We start from the raw sequence: 26,301 nt of genomic DNA, 5'->3' as shown, positions 1-26,301 counted from the left end.
TGGCAGACAGCTGCCAGTACCCAAGATGGCCCCCAATAAGGCAGAGGGGAGGGTTAGAGAGCGGTTTTGGGGGGGATCAGGGAGGTTGGGGGCTAAGGGGGGGATCCTACACAGTAGCATATGTAAATATGCTAAAAAAAAAATTATTATTTTTTTTTAAAACCCTTTTATTTTAGTACTGGCAGACTTTCTGCCAGTACTTAAGATGGCGGGGACAATTGTGGGGTGGGGGAGGGAAGGGAGCTGTTTGGGAGGGATCAGGGGGTGGGATGTGTCAGATGGGAGGCTGATCTCTACACTAAAGCTAAAATTAACCCTGCAAGCTCACTACAAACTCCCTAATTAACCCTTTCACTGCTAGCCATAATACACGTGTGAGGCGCAACAGGATTTAGTGGCCTTCTAATTACCAGAAAGCAACGCCAAAGTCATATATGTCTGCTATTTCTGAACAAAGGGGATCCCAGACAAGCATTTACAACCATTTGTGCCATAATTGCACAAGCTGTTTGTAAATGATTTCAGTGAGAAACCTAAAATTGTGAAAAATTTTACGTTTTTTTTAATTTGATCGCATTTGGCGGTGAAATGGTGGCATGAAATATACCAAAATGTGCCTAGATCAATACTTGGGGTTGTCTACTACACTACACTAAAGCTAAAATTAACCCTACAAGCTCCCTAAAAGCTCCCTAATTAACCCCTTAACTGCTGGGCATGATACACTTGTGGTGCGCAGTGGCATTTAGCGGCCTTCTAATTACCAAAAAGCAACGCCAAAGCCATATATGTGTGCTATTTATGAACAAAGGGGATCCCAGAGAAGAATTTACAACCATTTATGCCATAATTGCACAAGTTGTTTGTAAATAATTTCAGTGAGAAACCTAAAGTTTGTGAAAAAATTTGTGAAAAAGTGAACAATTTTTTGTATTTGATCGCATTTGGCGGTGAAATGGTGGCATGAAATATACCAAAATTGGCCTAGATCAATACTTTGGGATGTCTACTAAAAAAAAATATATAAATGTCAAGGGATATTCAGATATTCCTGAAAGATATCAGTGTTCTAAATGTGACTAGCGCTAATTTTGGAAAAACATGGTTTGGAAATAGCAAAGTGCTACTTGTATTTATGGCCCTATAACTTGCAAAAAAAGCAAAGAACATGTAAACATTGGGTATTTCTAAACTCAGGACAAAATTTAGAAACTATTTAGCATGGGTGTTTTTTGGTGGTTTTAGATATGTAACAGATTTTGGGGGTCAAAGTTAGAAAAAGTGTGTTTTTTTCCATTTTTCCTCATATTTTATCATTTTTTTTATAGTAAATTATAAGATATGATGAAAATAATGGTATCTTTAGAAAGTCCATTTAATGGCGAGAAAAACGGTATATAATATGTGTGGGTACAGTAAATGAGTAAGAAGAAAATTACAGCTAAACACAAACACCGCAAAAATGTAAAAATAGCCTTGGTCCCAAACGGACAGAAAATGGAAAAGTGCTCTGGTCACTAAGGGGTTAAAGAACAACAAAGTCAAAATGAAACATTTAAAATTCAGATAGGTCATAAAAAATAAAAAAAAACTTTACAATTTTACTTGCATTATCAGAATGTGCACAATGTTTTTATACGCACTCTTGTTGAGACACCGGCTTCTACTGAGCATGTGCAAGAGTTGACATTATGGGCTAGATAATGAGTGGAGCGCAATCATTTGCACACAAGCGATATTGGTTTTTTTCCGCTCATATTACAAGTTGAAAGTAAATGCGAATGCATGAGCGTAATCACGCCTTACGCTAGAATGATTACCACAACCTCAGAACTCTGGTTAACTGGTTTGCTCGAATAAACAAAATTGCACAAAACACATAGAAAATACATTTAACAGAACAGTTACACTCATTATAACACTATCTAATAAAAATAATTAAAAAAAACATATTGCATAAAAAGTTAAAAGGGCTCAAAGATATGAGGTCTCAGCTTGCAAAGGGCTTTGCCATAGAGATACATACATATAAATGTCTAACTATACATATGTAAATATATGTATATATGTGTGTACAGATGTATTTATGTATTTATATGTATATTTAATTATTTACCCACATATATAACATATAAATACATATGTATACATATATAGACATAATTAGATGTAAATGCATTGGAGCCTTTTGCAGTCAAGTAGATGAAAACTTGAAAAAACATATTTATGCAATATTCATATTAAATAAAGTATTATACTGTGTATTTATTGTAAATATTTCCCATTCCAATGTTATTCACATAGGGGAATATGTTATGTATATTTAAATATATATTCCTATATATCTGTATATATCCAAACATAAAGGGACAGTAAACACCAGAATTTTTGTTGTTTAAAAAGGTAGATAATCCCTTTATTAACCCATTCCCTAATTTTGCATAACCAACACAGTTATAATAATATACTTTTTAACTCTGGAATTACCTTGTATATATAGCTCTGCAAACTGCCCCCTTGTTCTTTTGACAGACTTGCATTTTTAGCCAATCAGTGCTTGCTCTTAGGAGCTTCACGTGCCTGAGCTCAATGTTATCTATATAAAACACATGAACTAACGCCCTCTAGTGATGAAAAACTGTCAAAATGCTTTCAGATTAGAGGTGGCCTTCAAGGTCTAAGAAATTAGCATATATACCTCCTAGATTTAGCTTTCAACTAAGAAAACCAAGAGAACAAAGCAAAATTGATAATAAAAGTAAATTGGAAAGTTGTTTAAAATTACATGCCCTATTTAAATCATGAAAGTTTTTTTTTTTACTTTACTATCCCTTTAAATATAATCATATATATATATATATATACATATATATATGTGTGTGTGTGTGTGTGTGTGAGAGAGTGTGTGCAAAACCCATCAAATATATATTTAAATAGCTCTTTAAGAATAAATAGAACATATTCTGCTATATGAAGAACATTGGATTATGAAATAAGCAATATTATCTTCTTATGTTGCGCTTTTAAATAACCGCAATTGTGTTTGCGGCTCTATTGAAGTCTATGGAGGAACACGATTTTGTGTTCACAACTTTTTTACCATGTTGTTTCCATTGCGAGAGCGTAAACTTTTTACTTTCAACTCCTAATATTAGCGTAAATCGACAAGCGCAAAAAATTACTTTTTGTTTATACACTCAAGCGCAAAGTGCAGACTTTTTTACCATGTTGTTTCCATTGCGAGAGCACAAACTTTTTACTTCCAACTCATACAGTTATCTGGCCCTATATAAGTATATGCAACTGGATTGGCTAATGGCTGTCACATGATACAGGGGTAAGGGAAATATTAGTAACTTTAAAATTTGTCAGAAAACTGCCTTGTCTTTCTGATATGCTTTTGTTGATTATGAACGTATACTGTATTTAATAGCCCTGTAACAAGTTTAAACATGCAAAGTACTTCATTGCAATCATTATTAAACATTTTGATGATCACAATTAATTTGTGTACATGTTTCATTACATGATAATTACATTTTTTTTTTCATAGTATTATTTTCCAAATACACACATACACTAATTATTTTCCAAATACACACAAACAAAACTATGCCTGAATCAAAGGGGTTAATGGGGGGGTTAAAACAGAAACCGTTTAGCAGGTAGGCTTTGGCTGTATGATATATTTAGAAACTTATGTTAGTTCACACTGTTTTATGTCCCTTTAAAGGAACACTAAAGTCAAAATTAAACTTTCATGAGTCAGATAGAGCACTTGCATCACAAATTGCATACAAATAAAAAGAAATTAAATTAAAACCATTGAACAAAAATAAAAAATAAATGAAAAGGTGGGAGCCTTAACCCCTTAATGACCACAGCACTTTTCCATTTTCTGTCCGTTTGGGACCAAGGCTATTTTTACATTTTTGCGGTGTTTGTGTTTAGCTGTAATTTTCTTCTTACTCATTTACTGTACCCACACATATTATATACCGTTTTTCTCGCCACTAAATGGACTTTCTAAAGATACCATTATTTTCATCATATCTTATAATTTACTATAAAAAAAATATAAAATATGAGGAAAAATTGAAAAAAACACACTTTTTCTAACTTTGACCCCCAAAATCTGTTACATATCTACAACCACCAAAAAACACCCATGCTAAATAGTTTCAAAATTTTGTCCTGAGTTTAGAAATACCCAATGTTTACATGTTCTTTGCTTTTTGTGCAAGTTATAGGGCCATAAATACAAGTAGCACTTTGCTATTTCCAAACCACTTTTTTCCAAAATTAGCGCTAGTTACATTAGAACACTAATATCTTTCAGGAATCCCTGAATATCCCTTGACATGTATATATTTTTTTTTAGTAGACATCCCAAAGTATTGATCTAGGACAATTTTGGTATATTTCATACCACCATTTCACCGCCAAATGCGATCAAATACAAAAAATCGTTCACTTTTTCACAAATTTTTTCACAAACTTTTGGTTTCTCACTGAAATTATTTACAAACAACTTGTGCAATTATGGCATACATGGTTGTAAATTCTTCTCTGGGATCCCCTTTGTTCAGAAATAGCAGACATATATGGCTTTGGCGTTGCTTTTTGGTAATTAGAAGGCCGCTAAATGCCACTGCGCACCACAAGTGTATTATGCCCAGCAGTTAAGGGGTTAATTAGGGAGCTTTTAGGGAGCTTGTAGGGTTAATTTTAGCTTTAGTGTAGTATAGTAGACAACCCCAAGTATTGATCTAGGCACATTTTGGTATATTTCATGCCACCATTTCACCGCCAAATGCGATCAAATTGAAAAAAAAGTTAAATTTTTCACAATTTTAGGTTTCTCACTGAAATAATTTACAAACAGCTTGTGCAATTATGGCACAAATGGTTGTAAATACTTGTCTGGGATCCCCTTTGTTCAGAAATAGCAGACATATATGACTTTGGCGTTGCTTTCTGGTAATTAGAAGGCCGCTAAATCCTGCTGCGCCTCACACGTGTATTATGGCTAGCAGTGAAGGGGTTAATTAGGGAGTTTGTAGGGAGCTTGCAGGGTTAATTTTAGCTTTAGTGTAGAGATCAGCCTCCCACCTGACACATCCCACCCCCTGATCCCTCCCAAACAGCTCCCTTCCCTCCCCCACCCCACAATTGTCCCCGCCATCTTAAGTACTGGCAGAAAGTCTGCCAGTACTAAAATAAAAGGGTTTTTTAAAAAAAATAAAAAAATTTTTTAGCATATTTACATATGCTAGGGTGTAGGATCCCCCCCTTAGCCCCCAACCTCCCTGATCCCCCCCAAAACCGCTCTCTAACCCTCCCCTCTGCCTCATTGGGGGCCATCTTGGGTACTGGCAGCTGTCTGCCAGTACCCAGTTTGCAAAAAAAAGTGCTTTTTTTATTTTTTTGGGGCTTTTTTCTGTAGTGTAGCTTCCCCCCCCCACACAGACAAACCCCCACCACCTTGCTGATCTTTTTTTTTTTTAAAGATTTCGATATTTATACATTTTTTATTAAATCATTTTCTGTAGTGTAGCGGTTCCCACCCGCTCCCTCCCCGTGCACGCGCCCGCCCCCGCCCTCCCGTGCACGCGCGCGCGTCCGTGCGCGCCCCTGCTCGTCCCCGCCCACGATCCCGCCCCCCCTGCACATAACCAGGGCCATCGATGGCCGCCACCCGCCTCCCGGTCCGGCTCCCACCCACCAACGCAGGTAGCCACCGATCTCCGGTGCAGAGAGGGCCACAGAGTGGCTCTCTCTGCACCGGATGGCTACCAAAGGTTATTGCAGGATGCCTCCATATCGAGGCATCACTGCAATAACCGGAAAGCAGCTGGAAGCGAGCAGGATCGCTTCCAGCTGCTTTCCAAACCGAGGACGTGCAGGGTACGTTCTCAGGCATTAACTGCCTTTTTTTTGAGGACGTACCCTGCACGTCCTCGGTCGTTAAGGGGTTAATAGAGCAAACTTGATACATTGCTTCTGGCTATGCCCAAAGATACAAACATTTTGGAAAAGGGTAACTTTCTGGATCAATAGGATCTTTAGGTGCCATTAAACTTACAAGGGGAACATATTATTTTTTTTTTAATTTTGATACTACTCTCAATGGAGGACATTTTTGACATTGATAATTATAATTGGTAGGAATCTAATTCTGAAAGGCTGGAAGCAAGCGACCTCACCATATTTTAAGGCCTTCAAGCAGGCCATTTATAACCAATTTCTTATAGAACAAAATTATATCTGGTTTAAATTAGAGGATAATATCGAAAGGTTCTTTGAAAAATGGGAAAATGGATTAAGATGTTAGATTTGGAGGAACAAAAACTAGTAATTAAATAATTTGAAAATACAGTATACAGGGAGTGCAGAATTATTAGGCAAGTTGTATTTTTGAGGATTAATTTTATTATTGAACAACAACCATGTTCTCAATTAACCCAAAAAACTCATTAATATCAAAGCTGAATAGTTTTGGAAGTAGTTTTTAGTTTGTTTTTAGTTATAGCTATTTTAGGGGGATATCTGTGTGTGCAGGTGACTATTACTGTGCATAATTATTAGGCAACTTAACAAAAAACAAATATATACCCATTTCAATTATTTATTTTTACCAGTGAAACCAATATAACATCTCAACATTCACAAATATACATTTCTGACATTCAAAAACAAAACAAAAACAAATCAGTGACCAATATAGCCACCTTTCTTTGCAAGGACACTCAAAAGCCTGCCATCCATGGATTCTGTCAGTGTTTTGATCTGTTCACCATCAACATTGCGTGCAGCAGCAACCACAGCCTCCCAGACACTGTTCAGAGAGGTGTACTGTTTTCCCTCCTTGTAAATCTCACATTTGATGATGGACCACAGGTTCTCAATGGGGTTCAGATCAGGTGAACAAGGAGGCCATGTCATTAGATTTTCTTCTTTTATACCCTTTCTTGCCAGCCACGCTGTGGAGTACTTGGACGCGGGTTATGGAGCATTGTCCTGTATGAAAATCATGTTTTTCTTGAAGGATGCAGACTTCTTCCTGCTTGAAGAAGGTGTCTTCCAGAAACTGGCAGTAGGACTGGGAGTTGAGCTTGACTCAATCTTCAACCTGAAAAGGCCCCACAAGCTCATCTTTGATGATACCAGCCCAAACCAGTACTCCACCTCCACCTTGCTGGCGTCTGAGTCGGACTGGAGCTCTCTGCCCTTTACCAATCCAGCCACGGGCCCATCCATCTGGCCCATCAAGACTCACTCTCATTTCATCAGTCCATAAAACCTTAGAAAAATCAGTCTTGAGATATTTCTTGGCCCAGTCTTGACGTTTCAGCTTGTGTGTCTTGTTCAGTGGTGGTCGTCTTTCAGCCTTTCTTACCTTGGCCATGTCTCTGAGTATTGCACACCTTGTGCTTTTGGGCACTCCAGTGATGTTGCCAAACTGGTGGCAAGTGGCATCTTGGCAGCTGCACGCTTGACTTTTCTCAGTTCATGGGCAGTTATTTTGCGCCTTGGTTTTTCCACATGCTTCTTGCGACCCTGTTGACTATTTTGAATGAAACGCTTGATTGTTCGATGATCACGCTTCAGAAGCTTAGCAATTTTAAGAGTGCTGCATCCCTCTGCAAGATATCTCACTATTTTTGACTTTTCTGAGCCTGTCAAGTCCTTCTTTTGACCCATTTTGCCAAAGGAAAGGAAGTTGCCTAATAATTATGCACACCTGATATAGGGTGTTGATGTCATTAGACCACACCCCTTCTCATTACATAGATGCACATTCCCTAATATGCTTAATTGGTAGTAGGCTTTCGAGCCTATACAGCTTGGAGTAAGACAACATGCATAAAGAGGATGATGTGGTCAAAATACTCATTTGCCTAATAATTCTGCACTCCCTGTATATTACAAACTGCAGACTAAGAGGGGAATGGTTCTTTGGTGCCAGGAGATGAGGGGGGGGAGGAGGAGGAAGAAGAGCAACTTATTCCTGATTTAATCCATATTTTTTTTTTTTTTTGTTATAAGCTGAAAGACATATGCTATATAATATAATACTTCTGCTGTTTCTCTGAACAGTGATTATTACGGAGGGAATTGTACTCCATCTTATGACTATGTTGACCAAAGTATACTATCTAAATGGAAAAAAAAGGTGGATAGGAGAAGAGAAAAAGAGAAAATGGTAAAAATACTTTATTAGAGGAGTTGTGTCTCCAGAACAGATTATAATGTAGCTTACCTATGTAATAGCTTTTTCTTATTGTTTGTGTTTATATCCTCTCAATAAAAAATAAAAAGGTGGGAGCCCAGAATTCCTGGTCAGTACCAGTCAATTCAATCGCAAAACATACCAATTTTTTATGATTATTCCAGAAAAAAAAGGTAAAAGCGAAAAAATAGTAGTTAGCTCCTCAAATCAGTTCTCAGTCAAAAGTGATACGGTTAGATCATTCTATGATCCTTAGGGGTAGATTTATCAAGCAGCAGATGCTGCAATCTACCCCCGTTATTTCAGGTTACGCTGAAACTGAAGTTAAGAAGCAGTGGTCTTAAGACTGCTGCGTTTTAACTTGTCTGCAACTTCTAAGGTGGTGGACAGCAATCATCCCGATCGGATACGATGATTGAAACCCCCTGCAAGCGGCCGATTGGCTGCAAATATGCAGGGTGCGGCATTGCACAAGCATTTTGACAGAAATGCTTGTGCAATGATAAATGCCGACAGCGTATGCTGTCGGCATTTATCGATGAGCGGCGGACATGATACGCTACAGCGAATCATGTCCGCCTGCACAATGATAAATCGGCCCCTTAGCGCGGTAGTTTCCCCAAAGCTTCATGAATCCTGGTTGCTGCTTTTTCTACGGAAGGCTTGTTGCAACTCCTTCATACAAATGGACAAGATTTCTGCAGGAAAAGAAGAACAGTGCAACCGCGATTCACAGTAAAGTAAAATTTAATTGACACATACGAGTGCCAATGAAGTTAACGGAGTGCCAATTACTAAAGACTTTGGTGTTGTGTTCTGCGTCTCATCACGAACCCTTGGGCGGCATCGGTTGTGTTTAGATGAGCATTTTAACATTGTATATCTTGTAAGTGGATACTTATGTGTGTCATTAGAATTTTACTTTACTGTGAATCGTGGTTGCTCTGTGATCTTCTTTTCCTGCAGATTTTTTTTTCCAAATAACTATAAATGTGGAAAGATGAACAAAACAAATCACTTATGAGTGGAGGATTAGGCATCTAAATATAGATAGAGAATAGGAGTTCTTTTGGTATAATTTGTTGAAAAGCATCTGTAGGTAGGCTCAGGAGCCGGGAGCTTACTGCTGACCTGTTGTCATTATCGTACAGCTATCTCCCAGTAGTGCATTGCTGCTCTTTCAATAAAGGATACCCAAAGAATGAAGCAAATTTGACAATAGAAGTAAACTGGAACAACCCCCTGTTTTAAAATTGTTTGTTCTATCTGAATTAAGAAAGAAAAAAAATGTTTCCCTTTTCCCTTTAACTAATTTAGACAATTGTACGTATAATGGATGGGAATGCCATAGAAATGTAAACTAACAACCACCTGGGTGTGTAGATAATGATATCAGTCTATATTAGATTGGAATGGAAGGCCCTAGGCGGCCCTTAAAGTGCCATAAAACATTTTGAGTTATGTGCATATTATAAAAGGGTCAACTGAGGTAAAACAGTGTGTGAAAAAAAAGTGTAAAAAAAGTTTATAAGTATTTTAATAGAATTTCCAAAAATCTGCAAAATTACTGACACTTTAGTGTTGCCATGTGTAACCTGCTCCACCCCCCTTATCAGCGTCCTTCTCCAAATCTTGTAGTGTCAAGTAACAAAGTGTGCAAGTGAGGATAATTATTTATGCAAGTAAGAGGGGGGGGGGGTACTGCTATTGTTTATTGCCAAGTGGCTTGTTTGTTTCCATGGGGATGTCACATGCTTTGTGAAAGCTTCAGCACTTTACTGTGTAATGATTTAGTCAGGTGACATGTGACTCTGCCCCCTACTGTGCATGTGCACAAGTGCATTCTGCTGAAGCTATGGCCTTGATAGCACCTTTCATATATGCAAATGCCTAGGGAGGAGCTTGCTGCAAACAAAAATATGCCTGAATCAAAAGAGTTAATGGGGGGGGGGGGGGGGTTAAAAAAGATATTGTTTTGCAGGTAAGCTTTGGCTGCATTATATATTTAGAAACTTATGTTAAATCATACTGTTTTATGTCCCTGTAAAGGAACACTAAAGTCAAAATTAAACTTACATGAGTCAGATAGAGCAAACAACTTTCCAATTCACATACCTTATCTAAACATACACAATATTTTTATTTGCACAATTTATGAGGCATCAGCTCCTACTGAGCATGTGCAAAATTTACAGAATATATCTACAGTATATGCATTTTGTGATTGGCTGATGGCTGTCACATGCTGCAGTGGGAAGGAGAATAAAACTAACTTTTAAATTTTGTAAAAAAAAAAAAAATGAAATATGAAATTCAAACAAAGTCCTTTTACATTGTCTATGTATTTTACATCTATTTGTTATGCTATTCTACTATGTCAGTGGTCTTTAAACTTTAACTTCACCTTGAATTGCCAAGTAGGTTTTCCACTTTGACAAAGAGCTGCCTGGGCCGGACAAGGAACTTGAGGATTGGAGTATCAACTTATGTTACATTGTATCAGACTTTATCACTCTGTTAATTGCACATGAGAGCGCCTCCTACTGGTTGTTTATATATATATATATATATATATATGTAGCTACATATACATTTTCAGACACACAGTTTGTTTTTGTGATCAACCTACCCCATGAGATTTATTTATTTCATTAAGTCTGGTATGATAATGTTTTGCTTTATCTTTGTCTAACTGTCCTGGTGTGACCATAGAAAGAAGTATAATAATATTGAAAAGAATATTTTTGAGTAAAAGTTTACTGATACCATATGTTCTGAATATAAACTAGTATGAGTCTTCAATTTTGCATAAACATTTTTAGCTTTCCACATGGATGAAAATATTCAAATTAATATAGATCCTATTTTCAATGAAGTCAATTAATCATTTTCTATGAAACACATTTTTAGATCAGAATTAAGCATCAAAAAAAGTAGACATGCCTCATCATAACCTTTGATGATCAATGATTTATCAGGCAGAACATGAATCCGTTCCAGACGGAAATTATTTCTCTGTGTGTGCTTGTTGAACAGACACAATTTATTGAAGAATGTGGGTACTTAAAAATTTGCTAACCATTAATAGTTTAATTAAACTGACATGTACTTCAAAACCAGGATGACAGAAAACATTAATTTGGCTTATAAAGGGCATGGCATTATTAAAGTGCAGTTAAAAATATCATCTGCTTACAATGTGAAATAAAAACAATTTAATTATTTAGCATTTGATTGTTACTATTAGATGGCTAATTTCCCAAGTGGCAGAGGCATGCAAATGTAATCACAGAGAATCTATATAATGCTTAAGATGTAGACTCAAGAGTTTTCCACATTATTTATCAAATAATAGTTTTATGCAAGACATGAGAGGCCTGTTCTAAAAGTAAAATAAGCTTCTAATATGACATTTATAAAAGCAACTAAAGAATTTTTTAATTTAGATTTGGAGAGACACAATTATTTTGCATTACAATTTTAATGACATGGGATGGAACCCAACTGATGAAAATGACCAATAACATATCCATTATTTTTTCTTAGAAATAATCTTCATTGCACCAATGGCAAAGTGACACATCGTCACAAATTGATACATGGGGGCTGATTTATCAAGGGCCAAATGGCCCCTGTTTCTGTGCGAGCCTTCAGGCTTGCCGTAAACAGCAGTTATTAAGCAGCTCCTTAACTGGTCCACTGCCTCTGAGGCTGCGGACATCAATCCAACCGATCCTATACGATCGAGGTGATTGACACCCCTGCTAGTGGCCGATTGTCCGCGATCTGCAGGGGGAGGCATTGCACAAGCAGTTCACCAGAACTGCTTGTGCAATGTTAAATACTGACAGCGATCTCTGTCGGACATGATACGCAATGTCGGACAGACATTGATAAATCGGCCCCATAGTTTAGAACTATATAAGACCAAATTTACTGCCTCTTTTTCAGTTGTGGTGATAGACTTATATATTGTTATATTAACGTATAAAAGATGTGTGTGACAAGCTGTTATTTTCCATGTACTCATTTTACAAATGGTAATTAAATACATTCAAACAATTCCGTAAAATAGAAAAATGGAACATACTGGAGTTATTAAGCAGTGGAGGTAGCTGTGTTGTAGGCTAACTCAATAGAGTCTGCTAGCAGATAGATAAAAAAGCAGCAGTTGCAAGTGTTGGTGGAGTTATATCACCCAAAAATATGTTCATCTGGGGGATTTACAGACTCTGCTCTCATGTGACAGCAGAGGGTGGCATATAATTCTACTAAGAGTGTGCTACAAAATCATCAAACTCTAAATAAATACAACATATACATTTATTATAAAATTATTCAAGCAACTATTAACCCACCAGTGGTTCTCCTAAAGATGAAATACAGAAAAAAGCATAAAAAAATAATTAAAAACCATAGGACCTTTGTCACCATGAAAGTACCTTAAAACTGAAAGAAGATGTCCACTCAACGAGGGACTTTAATGGCAAGTTTCAAAATCTAAACATCCACAGCCAAACCAAAAGTTCACAGCCCTTATTTGTCACACTCCTGTATTAAAAAGATCAGAACCAAATCACCCTTTGAGAGACACCTCCTTTCCACACTTACATAACCAGGGGCATGTTAAACTCCCCAGAACCCATTGCTGTTCTACACCTTTAATGCCCACTTCAGCATCTCTGCCGACTCCCACGTGATCACCGTGTTTGCTACTGTGTGTTATCTCAGGAGCGGAGCATTCTTATATATGTGGTTACGGGAGATACACTGTTCAAATCCGCAACATTGTTACAAACCACATACTCGGCACAGGGTTAGCTTCCTAGTTATTAGATGAGTGCTCATATAACTGGAATCATTATGAATGATTCAAAGCTTCTGTTATAATGTGGTAATTGATTAATGCATAGTATGATCAAAACATCAATGCGTTTAAGCTCTCACTGAGCCTTTATCAAGATGTTTCATGAATCCCAGTGGGGGCTTTATACATCCTGCCCCTTTCCTTATTTATTAGATTAGTTAATGGGACAGTCTACTCAAGAATTTTTATTGTTTAAAAAGATATATAATCCCTTTATTACCCATTCCCCAGTTTTGCATAACCAACACTGTTATATTAATACACTTTTTACCTATGTGATTACCTTGTATCTAAACATCTGCACAGTGCCCCCTCATTTCAGTTCTTTTGACAGACTTGCATTTTAGCCAATTAGTGCTGACTCATAAATATCTCCACAGGAGTGATCGAAATGTTATCTATATGGCACACATGAACTAGCGCTGTCCAGCTGTCAAAAACTGTCCAAATGCACTAAAAAAAGAGCCAGCCTTCAAGGGCTTAGAAATTAATATATGAGCCTACCAAGGATTAGCTTTCAGCAAAGAATAACAAGAGGACAAATCAAATTAGATTTTAAAAGTAAATTGGAAAGTTGTTTAAAATTGCATACCCTATCTGAATCATGAAAGTTTAATTTAGACTAGACTGGCCCTTTAAAGTTGCAGTAACAGTATTTAAAACGGTGCACCAATCTCTTACATTAAAATAAGACTTAATTTAAACAAAATATTAGTCATCTTATAAGATTCATTGTTTAAGAAATTACACACAATTCTAACAGATCCATATAATATTAAAAATATAGTATAATAGACTACTAGATCATCGGATTTAGATGGAAGTCCACATTTAAACCTTCTGGATGTAACATTTTAAACCTAAATATTAATTTTGCTTCTGCCTGTAACAGTTTATTTTCATAATTACCTTATCTCCAATCAGGTAAAACCTTCTTAATTCCCCCAACATAGGGCTCTTTTCCATTGAGCCGCAATTAGGTTTGCGTGTGCTCGGAAACCGTTAAATATTCTGTCAGAGGCAATATCGTTCACTGACTGCTTCCAATGGCCCATTATAACTCAATTTTATTGAATTATAACTCAATTTATTTAATGTTATTAACCTCTAAACCACCATTCCCCCACATCGCAACTAACAATAAAAGTTATTAACCTCTAAACCGCCAATCCCCCACATCGCAAAGTACCTATTTAAACTATTAACCCCTAATCCGCCATTCCCCCACATAGCAATCTACCTATTTGAACTATTATCCCCATATCCACCATCCCCCCACAACTCAATCTACCTACTGTATTTAAACTATTAACCCCTAATCCACCATCTCTCTACAACGCAAATAACTTATCTAATCACTAAGCCCCCTAACCTAACACCCCCTAAATTAACCCCATTACATAAAATTAAAAAAAAATACTAAGTTACAATTAAAATAAAAATCCTAACATTACTTTAAAAATACAACCTAAGATTAAATTAAAATAAATAAATCTAAAATTACAAAAAATAAAAAAGTCTAAAATTACAGAAAAAAATAAACAAAATTATCAAAATTATTTTTTTTAAACCTAATCTAATACCCCTATAAAAATACCCCCCCCCCCCAAATAAAAACACCCCCTAATCTAAGACTAAACTACCAATAGCCCTTAAAAGGGCCTTTTGTAGGGCATTGCCCTAAAGTGATCAGCTCTTTTACCTAAAAATACAAATTAACCTCTAACAGTAAACCCCCGAACCCACCAAACTCCCCAAAATAAAAAACCTAAATGGGCATTTGTATGGGCTCTTTTGCAGCCCAATAAAATAAAAAAAATCCCTAAAAAATAACAATAAAACCTAAGTCTAACCCCCAAATAGGTACTCAAAGTTCCTGAAGTCCGGCTGAGAAGGTCTTCTTCCAGGCGGCAAAATCTTCATCCAGCGCGGGGACCTCTTCTATCTTCATCCAGGGCGAAGGCGGCACAGAGCGGAGGTGACTGCGGAACAGTACTGGCGACCATTGAGGATCCTCTTCGTACGATCATCACCGCACACTGAAGCTTGAATGCAATATACCCGTTTTATATTTGTGGTACCTTGCATTCCTATTGGCTGATATTTTCAAATCAGCCTAAAGGATGAGAGCTACTGAAATCCTATTGGCTATTGAAGATAGAAAAGGTCCCCGCGCTGGGTGAAGACGTCGCTGCCTGGAAGAAGACCTTCAGCGTCTGGAAGAAGACCTTCTTTGCCGGACTTCAGGAACTGTTAGTACCTATTTGGGGGTTAGACTTAGGTTTTATTTATTTTTTTGGGTGGATTTTTGTTTTAGATTACTACAGACAGCCTATTGTCACTTGCTTTTTTATTAGCTTTTCACAACAAGAGACTGCTAATTCATGTGGGCCATATATACACCATTGTGCTCACTCCCGTGGAGTTGTGCATGACACTGCACTAATTGGCTAAAATGCAAATCAATAGGTAATAAATAAATTGTCATGTGATAAGGGGCTGTCAGAAGAGACTTAGATACAAGGCAAACACAGAGGTAAAAAGTATATTAATATATCAATGTTGGCTGTGCAAAACTGGGGAATGGGCAATAATGGGCAAATGTTGTCCCTTTAACACTGGGTCTTTTCTGATGATATGCCAATGTTTATTAATAATGTGTAAGAAGTATATGATTTGTACTAAAATCAGTGATAAAAGGAACCTTCAAATTCTGATCATTACCTACAAAACTTTTTTCTTTTTATACACCAACAGATTATTCCCCATTTTGTTTCTGTGTGTTTTACTTGCAGCATCCCAATAATGGATTATGGTAACTGGAGCCACTTGTTACCTTGACAACTACTTGGAATTATCAAGGATCGTCAGTGTCTCCACCTGATGCCAGTGTAAAATTCTCCTGGCCAGGAAACTGGTTTGTTTTGTTACAGACTGGCTGATTCCTGGTATTGCAAGTAGTGGTGCAGCCCTTACTAAAATATAACAAAATACAAGAGGTAAAAGTGTCTATATTTATACATCTTTTCTAATTTTTCAAAAGTAAACTCATGTTCTAAATTTACTTTATGGTTTATACATAATCTAATGATCTTCCAATTTTGTCCAAATTCATCCAGTGATTCACATGGAAATAGAATAAAACTGAAAGTAGGAATACTGCATATATACATTTATTTTAAAAAAAGTAAGAAATGAAGCTCTTAACATAATTGGAAGCAGTGGGTGGCATGGAATTAATAAATGCATGCAAGGGGCACAGCTCACCCACTGCTGGCACACAGCAAACATGAATGGAAAGGTTCCCTAAGTAGCATATTAATGGAGTTTTTAAGCTGTCTGCTGCCAATGATGTTCTTCTGCGATAGTACTGGTCTGTAGTGTACTTGGTCTTGGGTGCAACAGGAAATGCCATTGTTGGGTGTAACTAGTCCAACACAAAAACATAGATCCATGCATTCCCCTTATAAATAGATGGCCACAATGTTGTAATAAAAACATATCTTTATTGTTAGATCTTCATAAAAGAGAGACTAAACACTAAATATATTTTATAAGCATTATATTGAGGTTATGTCCCACCTTCCTCTAGTCTAGTTGAAATCTATGTTTCACAGCATTCCAGTGCTGATGTGTTTGCACATGTGCAGCTGATCTCCTTCAGATACCTGCAGTGTAACCTAGGTTCCAAAATGGCGGCACCCATAATTAGAAGGTGGTGCATGAATGTTTAATATCCCTTTAAAAACATAAGAAAGGATTATTTAAGGATTACACAAAAGGTGTGTTTTTATTAGACTTGTGCAGCGCCAAAAATTGAATGACTATTCAGGGAAATTAGTTTCTTTGAATATTTAATTTCTGAGCTATTCAATATTAGTTTTGTTTTAAACTAAGCGAATACTGAATATTCATAGAACATTTACATTTGTTTTTATTAAGCATGTAAATGTTCCAAAGCTACAGATGAAAAAGTTCACTGTTGCTATATACTTTTATATTTAGTGCGCTAGAGAGCCGCGCTAACCCGCTACTCCTTTTCACAGAGCCCCTACAACCCCGTGGTAATCAACTTCTAAGCGGGGTGTTTGTAACTACATATATATTTATATGTGTATATGTATAGACGGACTGACAGAAAGACAGACAGATATCAGATATTCACTAAATATCTTCAATACATTAATAAACATAAAATTGAACAATCCTCATTTTTAACAAGTTTCTTATCTTTCCCTTATTGTTTTAAGTAGGCTACTATTTGACATTTTAAATATAGAAGTTTTATTAAACTGTATTATTTAACATGTCAATAGTATGTTACATAAAAGAAAAATTAGAGAACAGAAAAAGAACAAGCCTACCCTGATCATATCCTATATAATAAAAGGCCAAGTACGTTTGTCCGATGCAGTCATGTGCAGTAGAGACTACACAAGGACAAACATACCTGGCCTTTAGGATCTGAAAGCAGAGCAGAGAGGGTGTGCGGAAGCTGCCGTTGCGGGGGTGTGGCCAGGGGCATGGTCAGGTGGAGCAGCCGTGACGAGGGGGCTTGGCCGACGGGAGTGCAGAGATGGGGCGTGGCCAGACAAGAACGGGTCAGGTGGGTGTGGCCGAGGCATGGACGGGCGGAGTGGCCGTGACGAGGGGGCAAGGCCGACAGGAATGTCATGATGGGGCGTGACCGGGCGGGAACGGGTCGGGTGGGCATGGTCAGGCGGTAGTGGGAGTGGTCTGAGAGCACAAAAGAGGGGGAGAGAGCGCAAAAGATGGGGGAGAGAGGGCAAAAGAGGGGGGAGAGAGAGAGCAAAAGAGGGGGGAGAGAGAGCAAAAGAGAGGGGAGAGAGCGCAAAAGAGGGGGGAGAGAGCGCAAAAGAGGGGGGAGAGAGAGAAAACAAAAGAGAGGGCGGAGAGAGCGCAAAAGGGGGGAGAGAGTGCAAAAGGTGGGAGAGCAAAAGAGGGGGAGAGAAAGAGCAAAAGAGGGGGAAGAGAGGGACCAAAAGAGAGGGGAGAGATAGGATAAGAAAGGGGAGAGAGAGCAAAAGAGGAGAGAGAGAGCAAAAGAGAGGGAAGAGAGAGCAAAAGAGAGGGGGGAGAGAGAGCAAAAGAGAGGGGGAGAGAGAGCAAAAGAGAGGGGGAGAGAGTGCAAAAGAGAGGGGGAGAGGGAGAGAGAGGGGAGAAAAAGAGAGCAAAAGTAAAGTGGGAGAGAGAGCAAAAGAGAGGGGGAGAGAGCAAAAGAGAGGGAAGAGAGGGGGGAGAGAAAGAGAGCAAAAGAGAGGGGGGAGAGAGAGATAGCAAAAGAAAGGGAGAGAGAAAGAGAGCAAGGGGTGGAATTGCTGTACTACAAAAAATGGCCCGTGTATACGGGCTTTAGGACTAGTTAGTTTCATAAATCGTCAAATCTCCTAAAGCATAAAATGCTTTACTCAATTAGCACTATTAATAAGCTGATGATGCACAATAAGTTGTAATATGTGAAAAAGCAAGAGGAAGAATATCCTAAGATTTGAACTAGGGGGTTAAAGCGCAGTGGTGCATTTAAGAGTAAACATGATGTTAGAGACTCAAATGAACTATTATTATAAAGTCTGCAGGAATTAAATAAACTAACAATATGATGGGTGAAATAATGATAAAACTTCAAATAAGTACAGGGGAATGTACACAAGAACATAAGCACTTAACATAAATTAAAGTGTAAGGAATCTAGATTTCATAACCTGTATATCATGTTAGGGTCTGATATTAAGATAAAGTGAACACCGTAAGGAAGAAGGCTTATGAAGACTGATAATTGTGGCAGTGTTACTCATCGCTACGGGCCACATTCCCAGCTGTTGACAGTGGGCCACAAAGAGAGCAAGGGGAAAAAGCAGGGTGGGGAGTCAATAGGAGAGAGAATAGGTGCTAATGGCCACACTTACATTGAGAATATACAAATAAAGCGTTCTGATCCTCAGTCAACAAACCCCTGTTTATAACTACCGTACAATATGTTAATGCAAATTTACAGATTAACACTAAACGACTAACTAAATATAACATATGGACCTGTGTTCTTTAATATATAACAATGAAAACACATGTTGGTGTAAAAAAACAAACAGTTAACAATGTACATTGCAGCCATGACAAGATACTAAAACCAATTACCCTACTGTGGATGCAGTATTTTCAGATGCAATACCAGCAAGAGAAGTCCTTTTCACAGACAAAGCAATATCATATCCATCTGTTGCCGAATGTCCTGCGGGGATGATATTATATAGAAGCTAAGGCGTACCTTTAGAGTTATCTGATCTTCCTTGGACATTAAAGCTAGTCAAAGTAATGTTCACTGTTCCAGTGGAAGCCTTGTATGATCATATAAAGTCCTCAAAGCCATGGCTTAGGAGGAGAGAGCCTCCAAAAGTCTCTCGTATATCCCCTCTGTCATGAGTTTCTAATTACAAAAACAATGTAGGCAATAATATTGCACCTACTTTTATCTTACTTTTTCCCAGGTTGCTACAAACTTTTATTTAATTATTTGCACGAAACTCACAACCAGCATGGTGTCAGCTCAAGTTCTGCCTGGTGGAACCGATTTGCCAAGTAGTAGTGCTATGATCTATTTAGGAAGGTATTTTTTTTGCATCAAGCGTTGTACAGCAGAATTCTCCTTTTTTCGAAAGCATAGCTAGAAGGTATTTTTTCCAAAAGTGACAGCAGGAGGTTTTTCAATTTTAAGAAGTTTTCTTATAAATATGTCATCAAGCTTTCACTTCCATTTTAGATATGTAGTTTCTGTGTTCAGATGTCCGATCAGAGGAAGCAATGTAACCCCACTTACTAGGAAGGGGGGGGGTTCAGCCACCAAAGAGCCGCTGATGTAGGCCTCTACTTTCCTTTCTGCAGTTCCCACATCGGGGCCTATTTATTAAAGGTCTTGCGGACCTGATCCGAGAATGCGGATCAGGTCCACAAGACCTCGCTGTCACTGAATGCGGAGAGCAATACGCTCTCCGCATTTAACATTGCACCAGCAGCTCACAAGAGCTGCTGGTGCAACGCCGAACCCTGCTGACTCGCGGCCAATGGGCCACAAGCAGGGAGCTGTCAATCAACCCGATCGTACTCGATTGGGTTGATTTCTGGCGATTCCTGTCCGCCTGCTCAGAGCAGGCAGACAGGGTTATGGAGCAGCGGTCTTTAGACCGCTGCTTCATAACTTGTGTTTCTGGCGAGTCTGAAGACTCGCCAGAAACACAGGCCCACAAGCTCCATAAGGAGCTTGATAAATGGGCCCCATCATGTAAACAGAAATCACTGAATGAAGATTATATAGGATATTTGAATCACTGATAAAACCTGTTGAGTAAAGCTAATAACTGGTGGATTAGTAGATAATCATTGGGGGCTCCAGAAGATGTGTCCTCTCGGGTTCACTGCCTAGAGATGCCCTGGAACTATATTTTTTGAAAGGTTCCTTAGTTGGGAACATTGTCAACTGTCTGATGATAACTTTGGACCAAATTATCTATCAGAAACATGTAAGAATTTAACATTTTCCTTTTTAATATTTTTGATATTAAATAAAAGATAAAAATTATTGATACCGATAATGGATTTTGACCCGTAAAATTACTTTTTTTTGGTTCAAATTGAATGTTTTGCAGCCCAATGTTACATATCTGATACTTTCAACCAGTGGGAAGTCATCTTAAAAATGCTTAAAAAATTTATTTTTATATTGATTATTATGAATTTGAAAACAATTTTTGGAGCCAAGAAATCATGTATTATGGGATTGAAATCTTGGCCAATGTGTGTATTATTTTGAAATCAGCTATTTATTTTTTTCACTCTGGATTAGTTATTCTTTCAAATTGTTTTGTAGCTTTAGGTTGGCAATGTGATTGTGTCATAACCATTGCACAAATATATATATATACAGGGAGTGCAGAATTATTAGGCAAGTTGTATTTTTGAGGATTAATTTTATTATTGAACAACAACCATGTTCTCAATGAACCAAAAAAACTCATTAATATCAAAGCTGAATAGTTTTGGAAGTAGTTTTTAGTTTGTTTTTAGTTATAGCTATTTTAGGGGGATATCTGTGTGTGCAGGTGACTATTACTGTGCATAATTATTAGGCAACTTAACAAAAAACAAATATATACCCATTTCAATTATTTATTTTTACCAGTAAAACCAATATAACATCTTAACATTCACAAATATACATTTCTGACATTCAAAAACAAAACAAAAACAAATCAGTGACCAATATAGCCACCTTTCTTTGCAAGGACACTCAAAAGCCTGCCATCCATGGATTCTGTCAATGTTTTGATCTGTTCACCATCAACATTGCGTGCAGCAGCAACCACAGCCTCCCAGACACTGTTCAGAGAGGTGTACTGTTTTCCCTCCTTGTAAATCTCACATTTGATGATGGACCACAGGTTCTCAATGGGGTTCAGATCAGGTGAACAAGGAGGCCATGTCATTAGATTTTCTTTTATACCCTTTCTTGCCAGCCACGCTGTGAAGTACTTGGACGCGTGTGATGGAGCATTGTCCTGCATGAAAATCATGTTTTTCTTGAAGGATGCAGACTTCTTCCTGTACCACTGCTTGAAGAAGGTGTCTTCCAGAAACTGGCAGTAGGACTGGGAGTTGAGCTTGACTCCATCCTCAACCCGAAAAGGCCCCACAAGCTCATCTTTGATGATACCAGCCCAAACCAGTACTCCACCTCCACCTTGCTGGCGTCTGAGTCGGACTGGAGCTCTCTGCCCTTTACCAATCCAGCCACGGGCCCATCCATCTGGCCCATCAAGACTCACTCTCATTTCATCAGTCCATAAAACCTTAGAAAAATCAGTCTTGAGATATTTCTTGGCCCAGTCTTGACGTTTCAGCTTGTGTGTCTTGTTCAGTGGTGGTCGTCTTTCAGCCTTTCTTACCTTGGCCATGTCTCTGAGTATTGCACACCTTGTGCTTTTGGGCACTCCAGTGATGTTGCAGCTCTGAAATATGGCCAAACTGGTGGCAAGTGGCATCTTGGCAGCTGCACGCTTGACTTTTCTCAGTTCATGGGCAGTTATTTTGCGCCTTGGTTTTTCCACACGCTTCTTGCGACCCTGTTGACTATTTTGAATGAAACGCTTGATTTTTCGATGATCACGCTTCAGAAGCTTTGCAATTTTAAGAGTGCTGCATCCCTCTGCAAGATATCTCACTATTTTTGACTTTTCTGAGCCTGTCAAGTCCTTCTTTTGACCCATTTTGCCAAAGGAAAGGAAGTTGCCTAATAATTATGCACACCTGATATAGGGTGTTGATGTCATTAGACCACACCCCTTCTCATTACAGAGATGCACATCACCTAATATGCTTAATTGGTAGTAGGCTTTCGAGCCTATACAGCTTGGAGTAAGACAACATGCATAAAGAGGATGATGTGGTCAAAATACTCATTTGCCTAATAATTCTGCACTCCCTGTATATATATAGCAATGATGTTTATTTTTATATACAACTGATGTTTACTGGTTTTGTGATCACCATTAGTTAAATGATTTCTGTGTTATTTTTCTATAAGTGGATTATATGAACAGGGTTAGACAGAAAATATTTATCAAGAATCTTTTTTTTTTTTTTTACCTTTTTGATAATTTTTTTTGCTGTTGTTGAAAACAGATTTAAAGATTAATTTACAAATATGCTGTGCTGTCCAAATTATTTTGTAACATAATGTTTATGCTTATTTACAAATTCCTACCCAGAATCCATTGTTATAAATATACTGCTGCAAAAATGATTTTGGAACATTTATGTTTGTGCTTATTTACAAATTCTTACCCAGAATCCATTGTTATAAATATACTGCTGCACAAATCATTTTGGAACATAATGTTTATGCTTATTTACATATTCCTACCCAGAATCCATTGATTACAAGATAAATATTGCATTTCTTGGAATGGTGTACAAATAGGTAGTTTTCAGAACTGTTTAGTAAATATATTATTGGTTTGCAAAAGGTTACTTAATGGAGCTCTTTATTATTTTATTCATCACAAGGACAAGTAATTCCACAAAAGTACACTCATTATTTTTGTGTTGCTTGAATCAACAACTCCTTCCCCTTAGTTGGTTTATATTTTGTTGATGCAAGCTTTGCACCCAAAATAGGACTAGATTACGAGTGGAACGCTAGCTGTAGTGCGCAAGCGATATTGTCTTTTTTGGTCTTTTTTGCGTGCTTTGGAAATAGTGCGCGTATTACAAGTTGAAAGTAAACTCGAACACGAGAGTGCAATCGCGACTTACTCTAGTCGGGTTAGCAAGACATCAGAGTTCACGTAAAGGGTAGGGGAAGAAAAAAGTTGCATAAAATACAACATAAATACATGCAAATGTACAGTTACACTCATATAAATACTGTCTGACAAAAATATTTAAACAACATAATTTAATAAAACGTTATAAGAGCTCAAATATGTATGGTGTAAAGTGTGTGTGTATATGTACGTGTGTGTGTGTGTGCAGATGTATTTATGTATTTATAAGTGTATATATGTCTGTCCATGGGTACACAAGATAGAAGTACAATGATGATACAATAATTTTAAGATTAAATATGCAGTCTAAAGAATTAATAGAGTGCTTAACAAGTATCCTTTAGACTGAATATATAAATATTGTTGTTCATATATAGCACCTATAAGCCACATTACAAACCAAATGAAGGCAAATAAATCATTTAAAGTGACAGTATACCTTTAATTTTACGAGATCCTAAGTAGTGCCACCAGTTCCTAAATATTAGAAAATACTTTAAGAGGCAGGATAAAATGTATTAAACAAATACAGGAGGAACTGAGGGCCCTATTCCCATGGGAACCTACAGTCTAGGAGGGTAGGAGGGTGAGAAACAGGAGGTGTAGACTGCAATGGTGAGAATGATGTTAGTTCTGAGTTAGATGAAGGTAAGTGGAATTAATTTGTTACTAAATTGGGTGGTAAGCTTCCTTGAACAAAAATGTCTTTAGAAAGCGGAGGACAGATTAGGGGAAAGTCGGACAGTGTGAGGAAATGCGTTCCAGTGGGTTGGTGCTGCACAAGAGAAGTCCTACAGTCTAGCATGGGAGGAGGTGTTGGTAGAAGATGCAAGGAGCAGGACAATATTGGACCTTAGGGGGCGGGTTGGAGTATATTTGTTGATTAGTGAGGACAGTGCAGACAGTGAGGTAGTGGGAGGCAGCATTGGTAAAGACTTTGTAAGTCAGGGTGAGATTTTTCAATTTAATTCTGCTGTGAATGAGAAGCCTTTGAAGGGACTCACAGAGAGGGGCAGCAGATACAGAGCAGCAGGAAAGGTGGATTAGCCTGGCAGGGAAATTTAGGATGGACTGAAGGGGGAAGAGATGAGACAGGGGAAGGCCAGTTAGTAGCTTATTACAGTAGTAAGGTAGGAAATTACCAGGAAGTGGATTAGTTGTTTAGTGGTGTCAGCACTAGATATTGTGCAGGTGGTTGCGGCAGGATGAAGTTCAGAGTGGAGTCAAGTGTAAATCCGAGAAAGTAGATTTGGGGTGATGGGGAGATAGTACCGCCAATAGTGATAGAATAGTCAGAAATTGGAAAAGAGCCTGAGGGGGTATTAGAATGAGCTTAGTCTTGGTCATGTTAATCTTAAAGTGGTTAGAGGCCATCCAGGAAGAAATGTCGGATAAGCAGTCACTGACATGAGAAAGAACAAAGGATGAGGATGCAGGGGTGGAGAGGTAGATTGGAGTATCATCAGCATAGAGATGAGTAGAGGACCCAGGACAGAGCATTGAGGTACTCTAACTTACAGAGGCATTGAAGTAGAGGAGTCACCGGCAAATGACACAGAAAAAGACCTGTTAAGAGTGAATACAAGTGAGGGTGGTGTTACAGAGGCCAAGAGAGCTGAGAGTCTGTAGGAGGTGGTCAACAGTATTGAAGGCAGCTGAGAGGTTAAGTAAGATACATATAGAGTAGTGGCTGTTATTGTTAGTCTCAGTTGAGTGTTGGGGATATACACTAGATTGCATGGGGTTAAGCAAGTAGTTGGAGTACATGAAGTGAGTTAGGCGGTTGGAGACTAGTTTTTCCAGGAGTTTTGAGGTTAGTGGAAGCAGTGATATGGGGTGGTAGTTTGCAGGAGAATTGGGATCAAGAGATGGGGGTGACCTTTGCATGTTTGAAAGAAAATGGGAATGAACCGGTAGAAAGGGATAGGTTGAAGATTAGATTAAGAGCTGGAGTGAGGGTGGAAGACAGAGAAGGTCTTAGATGTGAAGTGATAGGGTTGAGCGGGCAGGTACTGAGGTGTGAGAAATACAATAAGGAACCCACTTAATTCTCAGTGTCTGTGGGGAAGATGCATAGAGTGGCAGAGGGGGTGACCCGAGGTGGAGATGGAATATTGCAGGCTTGTGTCGGGATGCTGCTTCAAATAGTTTGTGTTTTGTTTAACAGTAGTCTGTCGAGTATGGGGAACTAAAGGCAGATGAAGGGGGTGGTGCAGGTGGGTAGAGGAGAGATTTGAAAGTAGAGGAGTCATTAAGGGTTTGAGAAGTGAGTAGAAGTGAGAGAAGAAAAGAAGGGTTTGCATGGCTAAGTGAAGGACAGATGTTTAAGAATGAAGAATTATTTTATAGTGGATGAAATCAGATTCAGATTAAGATTTCCTCCAGACACCCTTAGCCGTGCAAAAGCATTTTAGTCGGTATAGTGTTTGCTGAGAGTGCTAGGGCTGTAACTGACGGCGTAGGGTTTTACTATTGTTGGGAAGGAGCAAGAGTGTCTAGTGCACAGGGATTATCACTTGGCAACTCACCAGGGTCATTAGGAACAACAGTGAAGTACCCACCATGATGATGCAATTGGCTGACATGGAGAAGAAACTGATCTCGAGAGGATATGCTAAAGATGAGGTTGAATCTATCAAAGAGAGGTTGTTGAACTCCAACATTGATGTGATGGCTATAAATAACCAGGATGCCACAAGTACCATTTGAACTTTGTGACCACTTATGTACCAACATATGACACTTTGGCTAAATCGGTACAGCAACATTGGCCAGTGGTTGAAACCAATGTAACATTATGATTTCAACGGATGAAAGCCCCAAGAATAGTGTACCGCAGAGCTAACAACCGCTGTTTGAAGGAA

Source organism: Bombina bombina, chromosome 10 (genome assembly GCF_027579735.1).
Source record: "Bombina bombina isolate aBomBom1 chromosome 10, aBomBom1.pri, whole genome shotgun sequence".
In the NCBI taxonomy this organism is placed as follows: domain Eukaryota; kingdom Metazoa; phylum Chordata; class Amphibia; order Anura; family Bombinatoridae; genus Bombina; species Bombina bombina.
Note: the sequence above shows the minus strand (reverse complement) of the source record.